The sequence below is a fragment of the Cavia porcellus genome, unplaced genomic scaffold (assembly GCF_034190915.1).
Source record: "Cavia porcellus strain 051 isolate PalLab524CR breed Dunkin Hartley unplaced genomic scaffold, mCavPor4.1 scaffold_5, whole genome shotgun sequence".
Classification (NCBI taxonomy): domain Eukaryota; kingdom Metazoa; phylum Chordata; class Mammalia; order Rodentia; family Caviidae; genus Cavia; species Cavia porcellus.
Window position 1 is genome coordinate 37,172,589 of NW_026947488.1, and position 23,239 is coordinate 37,195,827.

General features: G+C 38.9%; 1 long non-coding RNA gene across 1 annotated transcript in view; it reads right to left on the reverse strand.

The window, feature by feature from the left end:
- LOC134475881 (uncharacterized) overlaps nucleotides 1-16,763 on the reverse strand; it is a 40,587-nt gene extending 23,824 nt beyond the window's left edge. Inside the window, exon 1 of the long non-coding RNA XR_010047209.1 lies at nucleotides 16,443-16,763. This is a non-coding gene — a long non-coding RNA (uncharacterized LOC134475881). The remainder of the gene's footprint in view (nucleotides 1-16,442) is intronic.
- Nucleotides 16,764-23,239: the final 6,476 nt, after the last annotated feature.

Genomic DNA, 23,239 nt, shown 5'->3' on the forward strand with positions numbered 1-23,239 from the left:
AGTGCGGGCTTCCTCAGCACAGTGCATTGTCAGACTTGTTATATCTTCCAGCTTACTAAAAGAACAGCAATGACGGTGATTTTAATATGCCTTTCTCTGATTACACATTGAACAACCTTCCTGATGTGTGAAAGCTATGGGTTTTGACTTCTCTTTAGGCTTCAACTATGGTAGTTATCTCTATTTGTACTCCAGGACTCCTTAGAATTATGTCAGGAACAAATCAAAGATAATGTTTGGGGCAAAAGAAATTCAAGGTAGGCCCAATCTGAAAGGGAAATTCCTCAAGTCTGCAGGTGTAAAAGCTATTATGAAAGGAAACAAACTATGCTGATAAAGAAATGGCATAAATGAACATTTAATAACAGGACATGTACTAGCAATAAAATATTAGAGAAAAAAAGCAGACTAACATATAGCACACAGTGTGGTCTCTTTTACTTTTTTAAAGATTTAGGATGCATTCATGGAAGGCTGACAGGAATGGTACATGAAAATTTAACCATGGTTATTTCTGAATGGAAGGACTATATAGTTTTAAAAATTTGTGCATTTATGTTTACTTGCATTGTTGCCATTAATTGCTTCTTTAAAGCATGGCAATATTACTGTTTTTAATAAACACATTTTACCGCATATTGCCATAAACAAACCACAAAGTGATAAGAAGAATGCTAGTCTAGGAATCAAGAAACCAAATTAAAACCAATTTTAGGCCTTAAATTTTAAAATTTTAACCAATATTCAAAATCATAAAGGTTGTACCTATTAATGGGAGCTGCCCAGTAATGTTCTGTACATATGCACATTGCAGCAATGGTTAAATCAGGTTAAATATGTTTACCACCTCAAACATTTATCATTTCTTTGGGATGAAGACTTTCAAACTCCTTTCTTTTAGCTTTTTAAAACATACAACACATAATTGTCTTCTAGTCATCACACTGTGCCATAGCATCCCGGAGCTTCTCTCTCTGATCTGACTGTAACTCGGTACCCACTGAAGGAGACAGACAGAGTTTTTAGTCCCCGTTGTGTTGTTGACTTGCTGTGAAACACTGGGATCATAATTCAGCTGGGGAGTCTTAGCTTTGTCTTTTCCTTTTTTTTTTGGATCATTTTCTTTACTGGAAAATGTTTGCAGTACGTAATGCTTTGCCTTCCTTATGTGGAGTTGGTGGCTGTGCATAACCCAGCTTAATGCTTCATCATTCCCCTTCCGTCCACTCCTTCCCCTCTCCATCTCATGATCTTCTTCCCATTTGAGAAAGATCTATCTCCCTGCTTCCTATTATCTACCTTTTCTCTTTATGTATGCTCTGGGTTTCTCACATAAGAGAGACCATGCAATATTTAAGCTTGTGTATATTTCCCTTAACATCGTGGTGTCAAGGTATATCCACTTTTCTACAAATGACTCAAGTTTTTCTTCTTATGGTATAGTAGTACTCCATTCTGTGTCTACCACTTTTTCTTTTTCTTTTATGAAAAAATAAAACTTCATAACAAAATAATAACAGAATAACAATGGCTAATACATTGTGTGTCATTATCTTCAAAGTAGCTACTCAGTATTAAGATATAGACAAAAATGATTTTCTTTTACAAAAAGAAACAGATATTATCCCCTTGTAATTATCTTCCCAAGAGTTAAAATGATCAGATTACAAGATACATGTGTACCTATGTTTATAGTAGCACAGTTTATAGTAGATCTTAGAAACAGTGTGTATGTCTACCAATAGATGAATGTCTAAGGGAATGTGGTATTTATACACAGTAGAGTACTACACTGCCATAAAGATAAACTGGAGGCATTCATAGATAAATGGATGTAACCTGTGAACATAATATTTTATTAAGTGAAATAAGTGAGACACACAAGACTGAATATTTCATGGTTTCTCTTATACAAGAAACTCAATATGTATAAATATATATAAATATGTATATATGCAAATGAGGAGTGAAATGGAAAATAGGTAAGTAGGAAGTGGGGACAGACTCAGATGATTCCCTGTTTCATCACTTCCAAAATATTTTAAATGTATTTACCACATTTTCTTTACCCATTTGTTTGTCAATGGCCATATGTTTCCAAGATTTAGCTATTATGAATTATGGTGCCATAAACACAGGTATGCATGTATCAAATTGGAAAATTGGACACATTTAGCTTTTAAAAATTCCTTATAACTCTAAAATCATTATTACATTTTGAGATGATATTCCTGGGAACTAGTGCTGAGGAGGTTCTCTCACTGGTAAGTGTTTATTCTTTGACAAGTTGTACTTGGTCAGATCGAGGTGATTCTATGTGTGTCTGTTTCTTATGTAAACACATTGTCTGTGTACAGTGTTAGTGTGCAACACACAGAACAAAGTAATTATCTTCTCAAGGCTTATTAAGAGAGGTTACCTTGGTAACAAGAAATCAAACCTACCCACTTCATCTTAGGGGTCAGAACAAGGTTCTTGATGTAATCATCATCGCTGTTCTTCAGGTACAAATTGTGAAGAAATCTCATTGAGGATATTCAATACAAGCTGCCTTGAACTGTTCTCTTATAGCAGGTTACCCCCATTGCTGGAGAGTAGGTTAATGTTTCAGGGCACAGGCATCATTGATACCTCTTTAGTACTTCTGCTCTGTCCATGGAGATTAGTGCTAGGTACCAGCTAATGAAATGTATTATGTGTCAGACAGAGTTCTAATCTGTAGATCACCTCTCTGGTTCTTACAATAACCCACACTGTCACCCTTTCATGGTACAAAAAACACCTCCAAATTTGTTAGCCTAAGTCTTCCACTTGTCTCATGACTCTGTGGATTGGAAGTTTGGCATGGGCTCAGGCCAGAGTGTGTTCTGGTCTCAGTTGGTTTCACTCATATGTCTGCAACCAGCAGCCAGACTGGCTGAGGTCCAACTGGTCTGTAGTGGCCTCATCAAGAGCAGACCACTTCTAGGTCATTTCTGTTCCTTGTGGTCTCTCCTTGTCTATTGAGACATGATTGTGTGGAGTCCCCAAAGTGGCAAGAGATGGTGCCTCAGTGTGTCTGTATTTTGTTTTGTCTTATGCTGGCCTATTTGTCCCTTTGGCCCAAATAGGTCACATAGTCAAATCCCAAGTTGGCACTGGAAGAAACTACACAAGGGCAGGTAGAAAGTAACCATGAATGTAACCACTTAAAATCTTGGGTGGTAGGTGCTTGATAAAGACTGAACAATCAGGGGCCATAGAGTGAAGCCAGTAACTTCAGACAAGAGTGGAGAATGTGTGTGATTGTGGGGAGCAGGAAGAAGAGCAAAATGAAGCATTTTCCAGGGACATCGTACCCAGGGGATGCCTCTTTCAAGAGTGACCACTGTCCCAATTTAGTCCTGCCACCCTCATGGAAATACTAAGAGCAGGCTCTTTAGTTTTCTGAAGTTATTTTGCTAGCTTACATGGTCAAGTATTTGGTTTCCTCAGGCTCATTAGCACCCTGGACAGCTCTCCAGGTGGGTAGAGGAGAGGCTCAAGGCTCTGAGGCTTCTCTTTTGGAATTTTCTGTGTTAATCAAACCCCACTGATCAAGCAAATGCTCACCAGAATGGGCACAGTTCTTGGATTCTCAGGCCTGAAAAGGCAGCAGAGATTAGATAACAACTTTTGAGAATTTCAAGAACAAGGAAGCTTCAAAGTTAGAAGCTGAGCTACCCAGCGGAGGAATCTTTGCAAGCCCGCGAGTCCTTCAAAGGATAGCCCAGCCCCAGGACTCACCTTCATGCAAGTGCTGCCTCCTCTTCACACAGTCATTGCTGGTGAGCTCTGAGAGCCCTGCAGAGCTGCACAGCACCTGCCTTCCTTCCCCTTTCAAGCCAGGATCACATGGTACCATGCAGCCTCCCACTCACTTCACAGAGTTGACAGCTCTGGGAAGCCATGGGAGCAGGGGTGAAGTCTGGGACTTCTTGCTTTCCTTTTGGGTTCTGAATCCATGAGTTACTGAAGGCTCACGGTCAGAGTTAGACACACCTGTCTGGAGAGACTCAGCCACAGGCTCCCACCCTCACAGGGAAGCCCTGATGAATCAGGAAAGAGAATGTTATCAGCAAAACACTGGCAAGCTGTTACTGAATAGCTTTTAACCAACAATTGAGGGGTCCTCCTTTCAGGACAGGGGCAAAACAAAGCTTGTATTCAAAGCTTTGAGGTACCTCCCAAAGGCAGCATAAATTTAGCTAAATGGAAATTCACCTCAAATAAAGACGTGATTTTCGCCACTAGAGAGTCTACCCCAGAAACACAGTATTCTCAGCTCCTACAATAAGAGTGCATTTTATTTCCACTCTGAAGAGAATTGTAGCTCATAAATGTAAGTATGTCATGGTGAGCCTTGGGCTTGGAGGGGGCCTGGAAGGAGCTGTTCTTCTAGCTTGGTCATCTTCTAAGAATTCTGCCAACAGGCCTGGAGAAAGTAAGGGCTATCTTGTTTTCTAGGGACTAGTTGACTCGGAATATTGAGCTGGAAGTGGTCTCTAGGCATCCCTGGACTTGGAAAATGTGTGAGACCCACTGAAGCTGCATGGTTTGCTGTTTCATTATTTTGCTGGCCACAAGGATCTCTAGCAGAGAATAGTTGAGATAAATGTCAGATCAGCAGAGGCAGCAGGTAACACATGATGTACCCAGTGCTCATTCCAGAGCTGAGGAAAGGTGACAGGAGACTGGCCTTCAGGGTTCCCATCACATCTCTACTTACAGTGGCATTACTTCTAAAAGCATTACTTCCTAGCCATTCTTCCTAACAAATATGTCCATTCACCAGCCTCTTCTACCCTACATTCAAACCCTCACCCCAGGCCAGCCTCTTTCCAGTTTTTCTCTTCTATTACTGTCCCATCAGGTCATGATCCACACTGTTGCTGTAGGATCTTTCTACAATCCTCATGGGACCCTGATTACAACTCTCTATTTAAGTACAAACTCCTGCTCAGTGCATGAACTTCCTGAGGAGGAGCTCCTCCATTCTCATCCTTTGAAGTTGAGCTGTAATGAATGAATCAGGTCCCCAGTATAAAAGTGTATTTCCAGCTGCCATGATATGGTATCCCAGTTGTTTTGGCTGGAAATCCATGCCCCTCTATCTACCTGGTGAACAACTGAACTTCATAGAAAGGTGCCTCATTTGTAAATCCTTTGTGCAGAATTCAAGTTCAGAGAAGGTTAAGAGACTGGATTTGGGATGGGATGCAAATTTGAGAAGAAAGGTGAAAATATACTGAGCAGGAATGTGCCAAGGCCTTTGTTGTCCTTTGATAACTGACTTGTGGAGAGAAAGGCTCATTTAGTCATGCATGAGTCCTCCCTCATTTTCCTTTCTCACAGCATGTCAGCACTTATCCCAGGCCATTCTAGGCATCCAATCTTAAAAACTAATATCTATGTGTATGTGTGTGTGGAGGTTCACATCCTCAAAGCTCCATGGATGGACAACCATGGCTTTAAGAATAGCATGCAACCATTTTCTAAATAGCTTTCTTTCACAGTTTTTTATTGTCAGCTTCTTTGTAGGACTGTGTTTCCCAGAATCCACTTCCTTACACAGAAAAGCATAGAGTGGCAGTTAAAGTGAATTCCTATATGAGTGAGGAAAAGGCATAGTCTCTTCTTTAAAGTGGGTTTCCTACTCCTAGTGCTCTTTAGGGAAAATTCAGTGACCCCACAATTAAGTCGTTTTGAGACACATAGCATTTCCATAACATAAGCAGAGCTGAGCCTTCTTAGTAATTACCTTTGCAGTCACTGTGGACTCTGGGAAAGACAGACTGCTCCAACATCTACAATTATAAAATAAATCAGCATGTGTGTGAATTAAATGTTAACTGTTTTTCATTATTAGAGCTGGCTTCTCTGGTGCTCTGATTTCATAGTAAAGCACACAGTTCAGCAAAAGGCAGGCTGCCCCAGATTCTTGTCCTCAGGGCTTTCTGAGCACATAGTATAGCAAGGCTGACTTTCTCTGTGCCCACAGAAGACCTGGACTAGAAGCTCATGTGGACTCTAGAGGTTATACCTGCCTAACTCTGTACCTTGCTTTTATACTAAATGCAAAGTGTGCTTTTAATTGATCACTATCATGTACTAAAAGTCTGTGAAGAGGGCTTCAGGAAGGACATGTCACTATTTATCAAAACCAACAAGACTTAGGGAGAAAGGGTGCTGTCTTGGACTTGGCTCCCTGAGAAGTAAAACCTGAAATAAGAATTCATGTGTGTCATAAGAGAAGGACCCAGTGAGCAGGGGGAAGGAAGCTGGAGTTTTGCAGTCTGGGCTTTAATGGGAGCCTGGGGGTGTTCTGATGTGTACTCAAGTTGGGGAATTACTAAAGGACGTGATAAAAAAATACAGTGAATGTTAAATTAAAATCAATTGCAGTAAAAGACACATGACCTTCAAAATAATCCCTCTTGCTTCAAATGTACTCATCCTATTGGCCTGTTGCTTTCAGTAGCATGTCTTTACTTTCCAGGAGTCTTTTTCGTAATTACCTTTAGGTGCTCTGTCACAGCTGCCTCGATGTCTGAATGAATTAAAAGTATTTACCGTTCATGGTCATTTTACCTTTGGGGGAGAGCCTGAAGTCACACAGTGTCAGATCCAGTGAATCAGGTGGATGAGGACACAGTGTCATGTTTTTATTTGCCAGAAATTGCCACAAATAATTTGAATCAATGGCAAGATACTCATAAAAGAGAAGTTTCAGAATTGCTTCAGAACATGCCAAATATGATGGAAAAGTGAGCTCAAGGCAAGGGGAAGTATTTTGAAGAGGATTAGTAGCAGTGTGTCCTTCACTGTAGTAATTTAAAAAAATTTAGACATTCAACATTAGTTCAATCAAATCTCTCTCCTTATATGTATAGATATTATATATGCATATTACATTGTGATATGTAGATACCATATAGGCATGATATCTAAATTGTATATGGGTAGGTAGGTAAGGGTATAGCTATATGCATATGTGTATCTATCTAGATATCTATAATACAGTATTTGAGCAGCCCTGTGCTGCTGACTTGTTTCTAAATGAATAAATGAAAAGAACAAGACAATAAATAGGGCTGCTGTATTTTGGGTTCTTTTAGTTCCTGGGATTTGGGAGGTTGCTCATTCCTTTCACAGGTTTTCACAGTGCTCCCAATCTGGTAAGGTCACAGGACTAGTTTGAGTCGAGCGACTTTAAGATAATGTGAAGGACATGTCACTACCACTCCGGCAACACGGAAATGCCTATGACACACACAATGAATGCCTAAAGGAAGATACTGAGGAGGAGCCACTGATATACAAAGGGAAATTGGAGTGGGAGCATTCACTTCCCTAAAGACAGGAGCTTTGACCTGGGCTTTCATAGCCAGCTGGAGACAATGGAGAACTGAGAGCAGCTCAGGAAGAAAGGATGGTGTTGAGGAATTGGAGGAAGGTGACCAGGCAGAAGTACTGGAAAGAAAGTGATAACTGCTTAGGCTAGAATGAGAAAGTCACTGAGACCTAGCCTGAGAATCCCAGGCTTCCGTGCCTAGGAGGTGGAGGAAGCAGTTGCACCTTCTGAAGAGAGGATGGGGTGATACTGTTTTCTCTCAGTTGCAGCGCTCTTGAGATGCCTGCACAGCATCTGAAGGGGCATCCTCTGCATGGAGCAATCCTCTGTGACTGCTTGGTAAGAAGTGCTAATGGCAGATGGCAGAACAGTGGAGCTGGGGAGAAGGTGGTGCACAAGATGTGGGAGACAAGAGTGCAGGGGAGAAGGTGGGCGGTGCTGATCTTAAAGATGGAGACGCTGACTGGTGGATGAGGTCATTCACCCCCAGAAGATATGGGGGAGGAGGTTGGCTGGAAGGCAGACAGGAAAAGAGATAATAAAGCTTTGATTTTTTTTAATATTATAAGTGTCAAAAGGACTTTGAATTTGAGGCATTCATTCAGTAGCTGGGTATGTACGTCTAAACAGAATGTTTTTGGCTGTAGATTAAAATCTGGATGTTGGTCAAGAATTAATTCATTCAACAAATGTTGTTTGAGCATGTCCTGTGTGCTGGACACTGTTCTCTACACCCCTATACCCCTACACCTAGGTTATGGTAGTGAACAAAACAGATAAAATCCCTGATCTTCTAGAGCTTAGTACTAGTACGGAAATCAGACAGCAATCAAGCAAATATAGTGGATAGTGTCAGAAGGGGTTCAGAACCTTGAGAAAAATAAGGCAGAGCTAGGGATGAGAAAGCTGAGAGATAAATATAAGTTTAGAATGGTGTGTGGGGAAGGTATAGCTGGAAAGTATTACTGATCAAAGACCCAAGAGGGCGAGAGACAGGCTCTGTATAGCAGCATTCCAGGTGGGGGAGCAGCAAGTGACTGGAAACCTTCAGCATGTATTTGAAAGATGGCAAGGAAATCAGCCTGGACATCTAGAAACAACATGGTAAGAAGTGAAGCCAGGGAGATGTATCCTAGAAGGTCCTGGGCTTTAACATTCAGTAAGGCGGGGTTTGATTGGAGAGATGTTAAGATCAGACCACTGTGATGAAAATCACACCACAGGGGAGGGAGCACAAAGGAAGACAAAGAAACCAGGTAAGAAGTGGTTGCAATGATACTGATGGGAGATGCTGGTAGCTTGGACCAGGATGGTGACCCAGAGATGAAGAGAAGTGATCAGAGTCTGGGTGTATTTAAATGCAAAGATAGGAGGAGTCATTGACAACTTGAAAAGGGAGAGGGTGAGTCAAATATTTTAATTTGAGGAGACTAGAAATACAAAATTGCTCCTTACAGAGAGAAGAAGGATTGAGGAGAACACTTTTGTGTTGCAGAGTCAGGGGCCTCATTTGGACTTTCAAGGTGTCAAAATTTGAGATGTTCATTATCCATTCTTTTTTTAAAAAATTTTATTTAAAAGGAAAAAGAGAAAAAACTAAACAAAACAAAGAGGTGTAAGGGTACAATAATACAGAACTACAAAAAAACAAAAACAAAAACAAAAACAAAAAAAACCCAAAAACTAAGAAATCACCAGTTAATAGATTACACATTATCATCTTAGAGATAGTTGCTCAAGTCACAGTATCAAAGCATACAAAGTGGACATTCAAACAGTGAGACTGCAAACAGTTGTGTTCAATGATCCAACCAAAAACATTAATATGGTCATCTATTTAACACCCCTAAACACACTTGCAGTTGTATCCTTTAGAGCACTTTTTTTTCCCTCTCTTTTTAAAACAAAATTTACACATTTTAGGTTTTATTACTCCTTAGTTCTTATTACTTTTTTTTTTTGGAAGAGAATAAAGTCAAATATGGCAAAACAAAGCTGTCAGTCAAAACCAAGGATAGACATAGTACATGATGTAAGAACAGAGTACAAGGTTATTAATAATGGTTACCATAATGCCTCTTGCTTCCTTAAAAAGAATTGTCTATCTCATTAGGTATTATAAAGTTGAACAAAACAGTAGAGAACAAGACCAATAAAACCTAAACCTTGTAAACATTATAGGACTTCCAAAGAAGATAATAGTCAAACCAGAATGGGCATCATAGTGAATCTTATTGCCTTCAAAGTAGTTGCCTATACCCTCAAACTTGATACTATCATACAGAACGGAACAGAGTCTAATCAGTCAAAACAAGATAGTGGGAGTATTACAGGACTTCAAATCAAGTTAATAGGAAATCAAAAAATTTACTATAATATATCCTGCTAATTTTTAAAATTTTTCCCCTTAATTAAAAAAAATCATAAAAAATAACTAAATAATTTTTTAATGAATAAGGGAGAGATTGAGATAAAAGAGGACATAACAACATAACAATACAGGTCAAAGCATTCTTTAATGACTGGAGTATAGACTGCAAAGGGAGTCTGCGTGCCTGGGCAAGAGCCCAGTGTCAAGAGCCCGCAGAGTCGGAAGGAGTTAGAAAATTGGCTTCCTCTTCTTGATGAGGGTAGGGAAAAGTTCTGGAAGATCACACAGAACCAGAGATCTTTCTGTTCTCACCTTTTTTGAAAATACAGTCTTGCATACATCCTGGTGAATTTGCCACAATCTAAGACCTGTATTCTCAGGGATAGTGGCTGGGAAATTTATCATTCTCTGGATTTTTATAACAAGATATTGATGTATGAGACAGAAATACCTATTTTTTATTTACAATGAGCAAGAAATGTCATTGACATAGGACTACTTGAATTCTTCATACCTTCCATCTACACACTGAGCACAAAATCAGGCCAAAAAATGAGACATTTCAGTGGATGACGTTAATAGCATCAGGTTAGAATGATGTTTACATTTTTGTCTTATCAAAGGAATATGGATTACTGATATCCACTGACTGAGACTTCTGGGCTTTCTATCAGTTTTTCTTCTGCCTCCTTAGCTCCTGTAGGGTAGAGTTGTACCTTGGTATAGACAGAGCATTTATTCCAGGACCCCCAAACATAGCAAAACCTAAGAATTCTCAAGTCTCAAGTCTCTTGTATAAAATTGATTTCATCTGCATATAATGCATCCACATCCTCCTGTACATTTAATTTGTCTTTAGATTACATGTCATACTTACCACAACGGAGATTTTACCTGATTAGTTGTTATAACGTATTTTTAGGGAATAATATTGAAGAAAAAGTCTGTACATGTTCAGGTCAGATGCAATATTTTTTCTGAATTTTTTTTGAATCTCTGGTTGTTTGAGTCCATGGATGTGAAGTTCAGTGATGCAGAAATCTAACTATACTCTTTCTTTGGTCTATTGTATCTCATCTGTCTAGGGTTACTGAGGGGACCCATTCTGTTCTTGCAGATTTGCATATTTCTAATTGGTCATGTCTCAGTCTTATAGTTGTCTCTCAGAAAACATTCTTAAGTCTTTTATTTCCTACTTATGGGGAGAGGAGGTACAGTGCCTGAGAAAAAAGGATGCACTGTCATCCTGGTGGAAGCAGGTTTGCATTACAATGATAATGGGTAAGGTAGTGAGACAGAGGTTGTGTTGGGATATTATTTGAAAGTCAAATTATCATTGAAGCTAAAGATGGTGGAACAGTAAGCAGTGAAATAGGGAGCCTCTCTGAGAGCGACAACTCAGATGCCAAAATAAAGCATCCTGGAGAAGACCAGATAGAGGGAGATGGATCTTCTTGATCCAGGAAGAAACTAAAGGGAAAGAAGCCAGTCAGTCTCATGGTTGCAGTGCTCCCATTGGAACCAGTCACACTTGTGGTTGCAGCACTCTGGCTGGAGCCACTCAGACTCGCAATCATGGCACTCCTGCTGCAGGAGCTGGAGTCATGCTGAAGTCAGGGGTTGGCAAGCCCAATGGAGAACAAAACTGGTGTGGAGACCTGCACTAACCCATTTGCGGTGGGTGCTCAGAATTTGACCCTCCAGCAAAAAAAAGGATAACTGATCAGATGACATATAGGTATTGCATAGGATGGGCCTGAACAAGGAATGGCAGTGACTTCAGATGGTTGCTCTCTGCCCAGAGAAGATTGGTGACATCTGCTTGGGCTGGGTCACGCCCCTGGCCAGGATCCAATAGTCAGGGAAGAAATTGTCCCCGAAGCTCTCCTGAACTGGTTTTGTCTATGTGGCACACACTAATGTAGTGAAGACCCCTGCTGGTTGACTGGCTCAGAGGGAAGGGGCTAGCCTACACCACCCCTGCTTGCACCTCAATGATAAACAGCAAACTGGAGAGGGCAGCAATCCCTAGCCAGCATGCTTCAGAAGAACCGTAACCAATACGGAAAGGGGCTGGGACCTCCAGCATACACTTGTATGGAAGAAACCAGAAACATGACAAGAGAAAGAAACAAGAAAAGGTCCATAGCCTCCAACTCAGGGTAAATGGGATCAGGAGAGGTAAATACAGAAGAAGTCGACAGCAGCAAACATGCAATATCAGACACTGCATCAGCTGACATAAAGAAATATCTTTGTAACCCTGTAGATGAACTCAAAACTGAAATTCTAATATAAGTAAAGCAAGATATAAGAAGATTAATAAAAGAAATGCTAACCACCTCTTAAAACACAGAAGGAAGAATGGAGGAACACAAAAAAGGAGAAAAACATTCAATGAAGAATATTAAAAATCCCTAGAATACATGAAACAGATTCAAAGAGATTACCAGAAAATGAAAAACCCCATTGAAAGCTGGCGAAATTGCCTGAAAGAAACTAGAGATAGATTAACAAAACTTGAAGATAGGTTTGCAATGTGTGATTGTAAAAGGAAAGATCTCTTAAAAATAAGAAGGAAAGAGGCAGTAACAATACAAATGCTAGAAGACAACTAGAGGATCTATAACTTAAGAATAAAAAATGTGAGTGATGAAGCAGGGGTAAACACAAATCAAATACAAAGGTTATTCACAGAAATAATTAAGGAAATCCTCCCAAGCATAGGAAAAGGAAATGATATTCAGATGTATTGTGGCATACAGAACTCCAGCCAGCTACAACCAAAACAGAGCTACATCCAGACACATAATAATCAAGATCCTAGAGATTCATCACAAGTACAGAATATTAAAAACTGTCAGAGAAAAGAAACAGATCACCTATAAAGGAAAACTCATCAGAATCAGGACAGACTTCTCAACACAAACCATCAAATCAAGAAAAGCTTGGAGCCAAGTATTCCAAGCCCTAAAAAGAAAATAATCTCTAACCCAGATTGATGTACCCTAAAAACTGTCTCTCATAATTAATGGAGAAACAAGGTGTTTCCATGACAAAGAACTAGGGGAGTTTGTGACCACCAATCCAACCCTACATAAATATTGAAGGACATTCTAGAGAGAGAGGAAAAAAACACACCAGGATTCCCAGAACAGTGGGAGAGAGGCTTCAATGAATGGGGCATACAGTGGAGTTAAGGAGAAAAATAGACAACCAATGGCAGAAAAATAGCGTAGCAGAAATAATGCAGAGAAGGTTGGCTATAATCTCTAACATAGATGGCCTTGATAAACTAACAAAAAGAAACACAGGTAGAGGAGATAGGATCCATCAAGATGCTCTGTACAGGAAATATTAGTCTGAAAGAGGGTTTATGGACTGAAAGTCAAATACGAGAAAAAAATGCTCTATGTGACAGGGAACCAGAGAGAAACAGGGGCAACTTGTCCAGCACCTGCAGATAGTTTGGAAAGACATACTTTTGTGCAGTAGAGAACTACTCAGTTATAACAAAGGAAAACCTTGAGGCTTTTCTAAGTAAAGGAATTCAACTCAAGATGAAGCCCAGGGGTAAAAAGGTTCAGAACCACTTAGGTAAATAGCAGGTTGCCCACCCCCCATCTAAAAACTAAAGGAGTTAGTGGGACCCAAAAGGTACAGTGCATCCTGTGAAAGTGAAAGGAGAGGACTATCTAAAAAAGGAGAGCAGAGGATATTGTTAATAGTGTATCAGAATTTAAAATCCACATTATTATCACCACTCTGTTTAGTTTGATTATATTCTGTTCCAGTCTGTCTACTTGTACTAGATTTGAGGGCACACACAGCAAAAATAACAGGCTATATTATGGTAATAATCCTTAATTTCCTATTAACTTAATCTGAAGCCCTGTATAACTTACACTGTCTTATTATGACTGATCTTATTTGAATCTGGTTTGTTAGATCACTGTTTTGTATTGACTGATTTTATTCAAATCTGTTATGATTGACAGTATCAAGCCTGAGAGTATAGGCAACTACTCTGAAGATGACAAGATTCATTAGGATATCTACTCTGGTTTGACTATTACCTGCTTTTGAAGTCTTATAATGTCTCCAATGTTTTGTTTTTATTAATATTGCTATGTAGTGCTATGTTAAATTATACTATGCCTGATGATATAGACAGTTCTATTGAAGATAACAAGAGACATCATAGTAACCATTGTAGATCACCTTGTATTGTGGTTTTATATGACTTTTTCATTTCATGGTTTTCTAGGAATTTGTTTTGTTTTGTCTGGCTTTGTTTTGTTTTTCCCTCTAATACAGAAAGGATAGATATACACGTAGAGACTCATGCATGCATAGAACTTCTAAACAGTTCATGAGAACTGATTATATAATGCACGATGAAATGAACAACTACTTTGAAGAAAAAGAGACATTATGGTACCCAGTGCTGATTCTGTAGTGTCACGATGTGAAATCCAGCAATACTATTATTCTTTGTTAAGAGTGATTTTAGTCTGTTTTGTTTTGTTAATTTCAACATACGTGAAGGTATGAACAACTATTTTGAAGAAAATGAGAGACACTATGACAGCCATTGTTGACGTCCTTATTCTCTGGCCTTGAAGACCTAAAATACCTTCATCATTCTGTTTGGGTCAGTTTTGTACTATGTTGCTTTGTATGAATTTACAGTATGTGAAGATATGGACAACTATTTGGAAGAAAACAAGAGGCAATATGATAGATAGTGAAGATCTCCTGTTGTCTTGCTTTGAAATCTGTGTCTCTTACATTGCTTTCTTATGTTCTGTTTTGTTGTGTTGAATTTTACCCTCTTTAAAATAAAATTTTAAAAAAAGAGTCAAATTATGAAGATTTTCCAGTGGGTTGAGGGGGGTGTTGATGCATGAAAGGATTAAGGGAATTCTAGGTGATATAGGAGATTTTGCGGCACTTCATAAATGCCCCTCACCAAGAATATATGCCCTTACCAAGATGGTGGACATGTCCTCACCAAGATGGCAGACTTTCCCTCAACTGCTGTGAGGGCCACTTTCTCATGGCCCTCAGTGGCCCCTTCTTCCTCTGGGGAATTCATTTCAGTCAGTGGAACCAAGTCACCTACAAACGCTGGAGTTGGGGTAAGTGGAAGCTTGTCACAAAGACCCGTGGATGCTGGTGTACCAAAGCCTGCCCTCTGCCTCCATGTGAGAAGCCCTGGATTGTTCAGCCTGAGGTTAGGTTCCTGCATTTCTCATGAGTCTGCTGAATTGTTCAGATTTCCTTGTAACCCTGCAGGTCCTCCTGCGCGCCCTCTCGTAACACATCACCTGGACTGAAATCACCGTAGCAGACATAGCTTCTAAAAGTGCTAAGGTTTTTGGTTTAAGTAAGTAGATGATGACACCAGAGAATAAAACAGGTATAAGAAAGGGAAGGTGAAAAATTTCAGCTTGCCCTTACTAAGTTTTAGTTTCTATTGGACATCTGGGGTAAACATCAGGTAGACAGTTGGGTATCAGTCTGTGATTCAAAGGAGACTTTTGGGCTACAAATGAAGAGCAAATAAAAGTATATAATTTGGACTACAGGGCCAAGGCACATTTCTGCAAAGAAGTAATGTTCATTCATGGCTTAAAGTCTGAGCAAGATTAGTGAGGCTACGGATAGAAGCTGCACCTTTCAAGGCAGAAAGGAACAGCAGGTGTGAAGTGGGAGTCATTTCTCACTGATATCAGAGGAAAGAATGTTCGCAAGTCACTGCATCCAGATGTGTCCTTTCACCATTGTCAGACAGAATAAAATTTCTTAGAAACTGATGAACTTAGACGGTATTTAAGTCTAAGTGATATCCTCAACTTCTTTTCTTATTGCTTTTCCAGATAGACTTTAGCTAGCTTTACCAATAAAAAAAAAATCATTGGAAAGACTTATACCAGAAACAAAAACCCCTCCCACGCATGTCAAAGAGTTCATGTTTTATGGTGTAAAGTAAAACTGGATATGCAACAGCTGGCTCACAGGAAGCAGGAGGACTCAGGAACTCAGAGAAATAAAGACTAATTTTGATTACAAAGTTTAAAAATAAATTTAATAGAGAAATAAAAGCGGGTGAAAGCAAGAAATGTAAAAATGAGGTTAGCACTTAGCAAGGAAAGAGTGGTGATGATGCGGAAAACAAATATTGACTGAATTGGAGAAAGGGTTGGATACAGAGAGAAAATCTTGTCTGATAAAAGCTGTGCACAACCAAACTGAGAGGAAGAAAGATGCAATAACAGGGCCAGCCAAGCCTTGAATTGGAGCCACAGGAGACCAGCTAAGACCCAGGCTAAAGGGCAGTCAGTGCCTCACAGCCTTGCTATTGAGCCCAAGAGCTCATTTTATCTGCAGAACTAAGGGGCTTTCTTATATAAGCAGTAGGTTTCCACCTGGCAGCCCCCACCCAAAGCGGAAAAGCTCTCTGGGAGGACACTCTTTTCTATCACCATGCTGTGCCCTTTGCAGATAGGATTGATGAAGAGAAATATAATCAAGTGTTCTTGCTGCAAATATACATGTTAGGAACCTGGGTTATTTTTATGTGCCATGCAACAGCAATTAAAGGCCCAAAGGAAAAACAACACATGACTCAAAGGGCAGCTTAGCTAAAGGGAACATGCTGAAATCAAGGTGATTCAAACTTCCTCCAGCCCTTACCTTATGCCAATAAAACAGTGCCGGGGTGTAGGAGTCACTCAGTGTTCTGATCTGCTGGTGATGGGCCGTTGTAACAGAAAGGTGGCAGGAAGGTGGCAGGAACACCCCACCCCACAGGTGTCCACCCCACCTGTGGGGGCTTGGGCTCACATGGCTTCTCCAGAACTCGAGCTTTCTCTTTTGAGACATGAGTAGGGAATCTTCTATTGCTACAGTCTTTTCTATATTAATTGTTGCATAGCAGAAGTTGTTTCTTCTGAGTAATGTTTCATGGCCCACAGTCTAAGCAGAGAGGCCTAAGCAATAAGTGGCAGCGAAGGAAGCTGCCCATGGATGAAAAATCTGGGTGATCTGGCCGAGCTGTGCACGCAGCCTGTGTGGCACAGACTGTGTCTTTCTCCCTAGCGCACACTTCCTACTTGAATTTCTATTTCTGTTGAGACACAGAGAGCTTTTAAAAAAGTTCTCTCCTTGTGAAAATTTCTCATTTGATGGCTGCCCCAAATCAATAAGAAGAATAGAAAATAAAAGCAATTTTAATTCTTTAATTTTTTCTTAGAGTCCTGGAGAATGAAGGTGCTCCTCATTTGGTCATGGAGATTTTTCAGGATCTCCTGTCATTGCACATGCAGAATAATTCAAAGTGCCCATTCAGAAGTGGGTTCAGAAAAAAGAGAACATTATGAAGTGGAAAAGTCTCTTCTTTCTTCAGATTTCATTTTTTGGTATTCAGTGCAATAAGAATTACAGGCACAGGCAATTAAACATAGTAAGTAAAGCAGAAGGCACCAACTTCTCTGAGTGCATTTTTTTTGTAATTCAGCCTTAAAAACAAGCAGGTTGACCTTTGTTGGATGTCATTTAATTTATAGGATTCTCATGACTCTCCTCAAGAGAAACTGTAATCAGGCTTCAGTGAGTAATAAGAATTCTTTCTGAAAGAATGTTCTTCCCCAGTCTCTTAGGAATTGAAGGTGGTTATATTCTTGTATGTTTTCATAAAAATTATGATTTCCTTATTAAATGTCTTATACAGACTCTGGGGCAATAGCTGCTTTAGTGAACAAAAATTGTTCAAATTGGTGGTTAAGTTCATTGCATTAAGTTCATTTGGCCCCACAAATTTATGTAATAATACTGTTAATAAAATTTATGTAATAATACTGTTAATAAAATAAAATACTGTTGTTAAAATATTTCAACACACTTTGACGCAAATTTTTACATGAAGTACAGCCCCGAGTTTCCCTGAAAAGTTCTGTCTCTCTGCTGCAGAACCTAAGACCTCCAACTTTGCCTGTCGTTCTCATCCCCTGAGAAGAAATCTAGACAGACTGAGAATCAGTGACTTTCCTTGAGAGAAGTGAGTTTTCAGAACCACATGGCCATTTAAAAATCTGGGCAGAAAAATGAGACTAATGGCTGAGATCTGCTAAACGGGAGCATAGGTTAGGAACAGTAAACTGGGTAAATGTTAAATAAGACAAGTGGTAATTTTAATGAACTGTTGGAGGAATAAGTGTACAACGTGATGAGAAAGAATTCGTTGGGTCACAACCTTAATGGGGCCTTTGCAGCTTTGCAGAACCTCACGGCACGCTATTACCTCGTACCCACATGGCCATTGTGCAACCGAAATTCCTAGGCATGCCAAAAAGAAAGGAAACACTGCTTGAAGAAAAGAGCAGGCACTGGAGCCAGACTCAGACATGATACTGATTTTGAAATTATCAAACACTTAAAATCACTATGATTAGTATGGAAAGGGATCTAATGGGGGAACTAGACAATATCAGAAGCAAGAAACAAATTGAGAGAGAAGCAAAAATTCTGAAAAAAATACAAAGGAGACATTAGAAATAAAAGTGTAATGTAAGTCCAGAGAGCCTTTGATGGGCTCGGAAGTAAACAGTAAGGCTGAGGAAAGAGTCAAGAAGGTAGAAGATAGGTCAATAAAACTTCCAAACATCAAATGTAAAGAGAAAAAAGAACAACTAAACCAGAACAGAAAATTCAAGAACTGCAGAGAAAATTAAGAACGTATATGTGTATTCAAAATGCCAGAAGGAAAAAGAGACAATGGAGGGAAGGATGTTTTGGAGTAATACTAGATGACAATTTTCTAAACTTAATCTCAGATATCAATACACAGAAATAAAAAACGAAGAGAGCATCAAGCAGAATATAGACATAAAACCAAAAACCAAAATAAAAATCCTATACCTAGGTACATCACGTTCAAAATGTAGAAAATCAGAGGCAAATAAAGGACAAATCTTGAAAGAAACCAGAGAAAAATACTACCTTAGCTAGAGAAGAATCAGATAAGAATTCCGTCAGATTTTTCCATGAAAAACACGCAGGCAAGAACAGAGTGGTATGATATTTTAAGTACGGTTGTTGATAGGAACAATTCCCCACCAATCTGGAATTCTATATTCAGCAAAAATATTCTCTAAGAGTGAAGGAGAAATAAAAGCATTTCCAGACAAGTGAATACTTACGGAATTCATTTCTAGACCTGTGTTTCAATGGATGTTAAAAGTAGTTCTTTAAAAAGAAGGGAATAACATAGATCTGAATCTTGGGGAGATGTAGATTTATGACAATAAGTAGGTATGAAAAGAGTCTCAGAGCAAGAATCAATGAAGACTAATAATATCTTTTATTTATTAATATTACTAATGAATCTAGATGATATCTGTATAATGTAATAATAGTGAGAATGTATTGGGTAACCACAACATATGGATAAGTGAAGTGAATGACAAGAATTCTTCAAGGAGTGGGAGAGAAGACTTGGAAATATTCTTACAGAGGTACCAGCACTATATGTGAAGCAGACAGTGTTATTGAGAGATGAACTTAGATCAGCTAAAAATGTAAGCTTCCAGGCAGCCACTGGTTTTTAAAAATCTGCAGTAATTGATATACTAAAAGAGGAGATCAAATGAAAGTATAAAAATGCTTGCTGAGAACTAGAGGGAGCAGCAGAGAACAGGGATGGATGGACACAGCTAGTGTTAGCCTTAATGTGTCCACTGAAAGATTATCCAAGTGTTAAACAATACTAAAGCATGTGTTTTTTACAAAAGTCACTTTCAATATAAAGATTATGAAAAGTTAACATGGAAGGGCTAGAAGAAGAGATAGCCTGATAACACCAATTCAAAGAAAAAAGGAAAAGAAATCTTCAGAATGAGAACACTTGTCTGGGGTACAGAGTGGTGCTACACAATGACAGATGGGTCAATTTTCCATGATGACATAGCAATTCTGAAGAAATATGTACCTAACAACAGAGTACCAAAATATGAGAGACAAAACCTGATATGGCCAAAGGAGGAACAGAAAAATCTGTTATGAGACTCAGAGAATTTAACCCTCCTCTGTGTAGTAGGCAGACGGAAAATCAATAGAGATATAGCTTACCTTAATAGCTCTATCATTCAACTTGATTTCATGGAAATTTATAGAATCTTGCACCCAAAATAAAACATGGATTCTTCTCAAGCCCACCCGAGACATTCTTGAACATTTTAAAACATAAAACAGGGCAGGGATATAACTCTGTGGCACAGTGCCTGCCTGCCAAGTATGAAGGTATGTTTGATCCTGGTACCAAAATAAATAAATAATCACACTTTAACAATCAAAATAATAGAAATTGTACAAAGTATGGCCTCAGGCCACAATGAAATGAAACTTGAAATTCACAACAGAAATATATTTGGAAAAATCACTAAATATTTTGAGATTAAACACACATATACATAAAACAATAAATCCAAAATATCTCAAGAGAAATATGTATAAAAGTGGTTTGAATTGCTTCTCAATCTTTTGGCTAAGATCAAGTAAAAATATTTTCAATTAATTTCAAATGAAAATAAAGCATCAAATGGTGAAAAACACTGAAAGCAGTGCTTAGAGGAAATTTTACATTATCAGCATATGAATAAATAAAGAAATATCTGTAAAGTAAATAACCTGTTCAACCATAGGGAATGAATAAGAAAAGGCATTTAGAACTAAAGCAAGCATAAGAAAAAATTGGAATAGATATTGATATAATCAAAAGCAGAAACAACACATGGAGAAAACGTACAAACCCAAAGCCGAGTTTTCAAACGGATTAGTAAGCTGATAAACTTCTATCTGGCAAGACTGACTAACAAAAAAGAAGACAAAGAGTAACTCATATCATAAAACATGGACATCAGAAGGGTAATAAAAAAGATACTACAAATGACAGTGCAATCACAAATTTTGCAGTTTGGATAAAATGGATCAATTCTTTGAAAATTGATTTCTAGAGATACCTCAAATAGTTCTATATCTGGTAAACAAATTCAATCAATAATGGTAAAATAAGCAGTAAGCAGCCCCAGATTTCCACTAGTCTCATATTTAGTATTTTTTTCATGTTAAAAGCATGCACCAGACTAGGAATAGAGAACTCTGAATTTGAGAAAGACTCTGTAAGATAACCCCCAGCCAACACTGTGTTAGCAATGATAAAAAAGAAATTGCCTGTAAGATCAAGACCATGGCAAGGATGCTCCTTCTCACTATTCCTGTTCAACGCCTCACTGGAAAATATAGCTAGTGCAATTAGAAAATAAAAGAGATGCAGAAAGGAAAGCAGGCAGCAAAACTGGCTCCTTTTATAGATGACATGACTGTCTATACTGAAAAGCCTGAAGAATTGGTGGTTGAAAAGTTGTGTAGCTACTAAGTGAGCCTAGCAAGGTTTCAGGATGCAAGAGTAATATAAAAACATAACAATAGTGTAATACATACAGAAATCCATTACTTTTCAGTATGCCAGCAATAAATCACCAAAGCTATGCAGTAGAAATGGAAAGAACTCTTGATGGTCTCAGCTGGAAAAATCTGAGCAACAGAATTAATAAAGTAGCACTGACTTGTAGTTACAGCATATGACTGTAAACATATGATTGAGTAAACAAATACAGGGAGCAGAATAAACACATTTTCTATGCCAGAGAATTCTATACAATTTGTGTAGCTCTTCTGCCTTTAATAAAGCAGAGCACAATTTCCTGTTCCTTAAGTGAAGGCTACACCTGGTGATTTTCTTCCAAAGAGTACAGTTCAGAAAAGGGATGGGGGAGAGTAAATTTAGAGTGTAGACATCTGACCAGGTTATCTTAGGTCAGATGATCAAAGTTAAAATCAACGAAGATAAATCACATTGACAGTGTCTGTCCTTGATAGGATGTGATAACAATGGTACCTTGCCTCTGTCTCGACGATTTTATTACACGTTGAATGATGAGAATTACATGAGAAAAATCCCAAGAAAAGGACATTTTATGAAATATTAGAAAACTTTCCAGTTCATCAAAAATAAGTCTGAGAAATTTTGTCATAAATAAGAGGTGTTAAAACACACAAGAAGACAATATGTAAATTAGCATCCTGAGGGGATAAAATGTGGACATTAGGGCCAGGCATGGTGGTACATGGCCATACTCTTAGCTCCCTGCCTGCCATGTGCTAAGTTCTGGGTTCAAGTCCTAGTACTACAAACACACACACACACACACACACACACACACACACACACACACACGACATTAGATGAAAGTGAGAAATCTGAATGCATTTTGAAGTTAAGATAATAAATAATATTGGTTAGCTTATTATGACAAATGAACTTTAATAATGTAAGATACTCATAACAAGGAAGACCAAGTGTGTTGGGCATACAGGAAGTCTCTAACAGTTCTACAGGTCTAAAACTTACAGCACCATAATGGTGGCTACATGCCACAACATGTTTGTCAGAAACCAGAAAGGTACAGCACAAAGAATGAGAATGTAGTTATTGATTCTTTTATGCCTAAAGTTGCATTTTTTAAAATTCTTGAATGAAATTCATATATATTACCTAGAAAAATTCAAGGAACAAGAACTTGAAGAGAAAAACTTATCGTCCATTGTTCTGGGCTGTTACAAAAAGAGAACGCTAAGTATAAAAGCAATAAAAATCTATTGGTGTTGCCTTAAGTATTCCACATACTCCACACTAATTTAAGGTGTTCAGTGGAAGTTGGAGAGCACTGAGGAGTACGTGGGAAGTCTGTACTTCTCACTGAATTTTTTTTTCTGCAAACTGAAGAGTGTACCAAAATGTTGATTAGCTAAACAAAACACCTAAACCAAACAAATACAGCAAAAGCTAATTAACTGAAAAGCGCTTAAAATTTTCTGTTTTGCCAAAGGAATTTGGAGGAAACAGCAGCCTAGAAAGAACTGTAAAAATGGTTTTTGAGAAAGCTCAGGCCTGAGGAAGCTTCTGGAACCCTGGAACAGAGTCCAGCGATGGGCTCTCTGGAGCCAAGGTGTGCAGAGCGAGCCCCTCGGGATGGGTGACCCACAGCCCTGGGGGGGGGGGCTGTGTGGATAAGCTCTCAGAGCCCCTCTATCCTGTTCTCAAGTGAACCTGCATTCTGCTGACTCGTGTTCTGCAACATCAGGAGAAAGAAGTGACCAGTGTTTCTGTCCAAACACATACCACCTGTGATTTTAGGTCCATTAACTTTTTCCAAATGGTTGATAATGGTGAGCCTCCACTGCAACATTAGCAGAAGCAAATATTTGGCTTTATGAAAGGGCTACATCTGTTGAGTCACAGGCCAGCTGCTGAGGCCCATGGTAGAAGGGCAGAAGCTGACATTTAACACCACCCCATTATTTTTGTGTTAGAAGGGTAACTGTCTGCTTCTTCAGAGATCCTAGCAGCTCATTGCATGTACCTATTTCTGTAC